Source organism: Sinocyclocheilus grahami, unplaced genomic scaffold (assembly GCF_001515645.1).
Source record: "Sinocyclocheilus grahami isolate Dianchi unplaced genomic scaffold, SAMN03320097.WGS_v1.1 scaffold321.1, whole genome shotgun sequence".
Taxonomy (NCBI): Eukaryota; Metazoa; Chordata; class Actinopteri; order Cypriniformes; family Cyprinidae; genus Sinocyclocheilus; species Sinocyclocheilus grahami.
In genome coordinates, this window is record NW_015505500.1 from 1,210,449 (window position 1) to 1,213,397 (window position 2,949).

At 37.1% G+C, this 2,949-nt stretch overlaps 1 protein-coding gene across 1 annotated transcript in view; it reads left to right on the plus strand.

Moving 5' to 3' along the window:
- The window catches only part of trim54 (tripartite motif containing 54), a 20,999-nt gene extending 19,073 nt beyond the window's left edge, over nt 1-1,926 (plus strand). Inside the window, exon 9 of the mRNA XM_016294647.1 lies at nt 1,750-1,926. The gene's annotated coding sequence lies outside the window, so the exon portion shown is untranslated. The remainder of the gene's footprint in view (nt 1-1,749) is intronic.
- The last annotated feature ends 1,023 nt before the right edge of the window (nt 1,927-2,949 follow it).

The following is a 2,949-nucleotide window of genomic DNA, read 5'->3' on the forward strand; positions in this document are numbered from 1 at the left end:
CAGTCGTCATTTACTCCCGACATCTGAGCCGCTGAACTTGCAGTGGATTACATTTGTTTCTGAAGGGAATGCGCCCCCGATCTACATAAAAGTGTCTATGTTCGCATGAATCATTCATGATCCAGCCTCATCTACAGAAGTGAGTAAAATGTTTTGTAATGAATCTTTGCAAATCGCCTTTCCTAATAATGTGCTAATTAGCAAGTTTCAGATGAATGTGGCTAAAGTAAACAGTCTCTCTGAGAGCAGCTCGGAAGAGAGGGGCAGGGTCAGCATAGCTCATTAACATTTAAAGGAAAATGCTACAAAAACGGCTTGATCTGAAAAGAGCTGTTTTTGACAGGGTAAAAAAAGGTGTTGTACACTACCATTGAGAAATTTTAACCAAACTATGTTACAGACTTTTCATTAAGACCCTAAAGAATCATATCAACTTGTGGAAAATGGACATCCTATGACCCCTTTAATTAATTATTTGTCAATGCTCCTTTTCTTGTCAAAATGCATTGATTTAAATGTCAATTATTTCCTTACTCCCCTTGCGTTCATGTGGCTTTAGTGAACTAGAGTGCATAATTAGACTACAAATGGACTACATTTGATGTGATTTATTATTTAGTTGTTTTGGAAGCTCAGCAGACCCTGATCACCATTCACTTTCATTATGTATAATTTATTATTTTTGTTTATCTTCGTAATGAAGTCATGTTTGGGACAACATGTGGGTGAGTAAACATACAAAACTTACTAACCAAGGTGTAATAGTTGTTTCTAAGAGGCATACTTCAAACCGGGCTTAACTTGGAAAATAGCATTTGCTCAAAAGACATTTCCTGTTCTTTGAACGGTGGGTATCCTGTCTTGCAGGGGCACCTGTGCATGCTTTCTTTAAATAAGCGTTCCTTTTGCTTCATTTTAAAGGTCAGAAACCTCAGTTAATCAGGGCAGCGTGGGCCAGGACAGCTTGCAGCTTTCTCTCTGGTCATTTACTGATCTGATAGGACCGTGTGTCCGTACAGTAAGAGCAGTGTTGAGAACAGGGCTAAATCGCAGTGGCAGGCCCTCTGCTTCCGACGGTCCGTCCGCCCCCACCTGCGCCCGAGCCGTGAGTCTACATTCATCCATTACTTAATAACCGCTCGTCTCTGTGCCACCAGCTAGGATGTATGGCAGTGCAGATATATGACGTGCTCAAAGACTCTGACCTTGTCACTCATGCTGTCAGCCCACTGATCAATTCATGGAGGGAAAGAGAGCCCGAGAGTCATTTGGTGAAGCAGCATTCGGTCTGGGTATGTGCTCAACAGCTCCACACATGGAGTGCTTCCACTCGGAATGAGGATAGATCTTATTTTGAGGACGTGTTGTGCGTCACAAGCTGTACCGGCCTTCGCGTAATTTAAAGCTGTAATTCTTCCTAGAATAAGAGGATTTTTTTGGGGTGTCAGAAGCAGGACAGAGAGCCAATCTGCGTGATGAGATGCGACTTGTTTAACAGTTACTTGATCTTAATAATATCGGTTTCTTTCTTCGTTTTATGCTTTAAATATGAAAAACAACCCGTTTACGTAACATGCAGTTTCGCACAATGGCACTTCCTAAGAAATGAGTGTTCAGTCAACATACATTCTTGCCAATGCAAAGCACACACTGTCCTCTCCCACTCACCCCATTTATGACTAAAATAGACTCGGTGTAAGTGGAAGATTATAGAAGACTTAACTCATATATTTTATTTTTCATTTCCAGGGTATTTCCTGTGCTGACTTAAGAGCGACTGTAAGGAGGAGGTTTGCTTTAATCCTTTCAACGTGGCAAGAGCTTCTTTCATCTGGTATTTTGTGGTCCTAAAACTCTGAGCTATAGTTCAGTAAGAGGAATTACAAATTTCTTCATAGCTTCAACATCCTGGGGTGCGTTTCTCAAAAGCAACTATGGTCGCAAGTTCCGTCGTTACCTATAGAGTTCAATGAAACTAACGACCATAGTTAGCTAACAATGCTTTTGGGAAACGCAACCCTGGATGTTTAAAACTGTTTATGATGCTATTTTTTTGGTATTTTGTGATCTTAAGATGAGCTGAGAATCTAGGAAATCAGAAAACATTTGTGGTTTGTCCAAATATATATATATGCAAATTATCATTCAAAGGGATGTCTTTTTTTTTTTTTCTTTAAAAAAATGCATAAAATGCATAAGTCTCATGCTCCTGGTAAAATGGTAATATTGTGAAATATTACAGTTTAGAAATAATTTTCTATTTTAATATATTTGAAAGTGTAATTTAAATAGCTGTATATAAATAGAAAAACTGAATTTTATCTTTATTTAACAATAGAAAGTCCAAAAGAAAAGCAGTTTTTAGATTTTTTTTTTTAGTCAATGTGAAAGTGTTTAATAAAAGTATTTAATGCTTCCTTGCTGAATATATTTAAAATTATATTTTTAGCAAATAAAATCTTACTAAAATCTTATACATCAAACTTTGAATGGTAGTGTATATACATATATATTTGGACAACCCAGATGTTTAATTTTTTTTGTCATTTGTTTGTTTGTAGCTTTATAGTGTATTTTTCACTTTCAAATAAAGATGCTTCATATTTTAAGTGGTGAATGATTTGTATGACATAGACAGGCTAATAATTCTACATTTATCTACGAATACACTCAACCTTAAGTAGCTAGTAGAATCACATTGAAAAAAAGCTTTTTGGATTAATACTGTTACAGCCCTTCAGTTCATTACATGCATGTAACATTTCAAAATAATGTACTGCAATCTCCATAGTGGCATCTCACCTGTTACTCACCACTTGTGTTTTTATGTTCTGTGTGACGTTAATGCCTGTGTAAATGTCAATGATGCTGGCTTCCTATAAACCTGTGTCTGCTGTGATCACTAGCGCTTTTAATGGGTGATAATGAGGTTTACATGTTTGCAGTTAC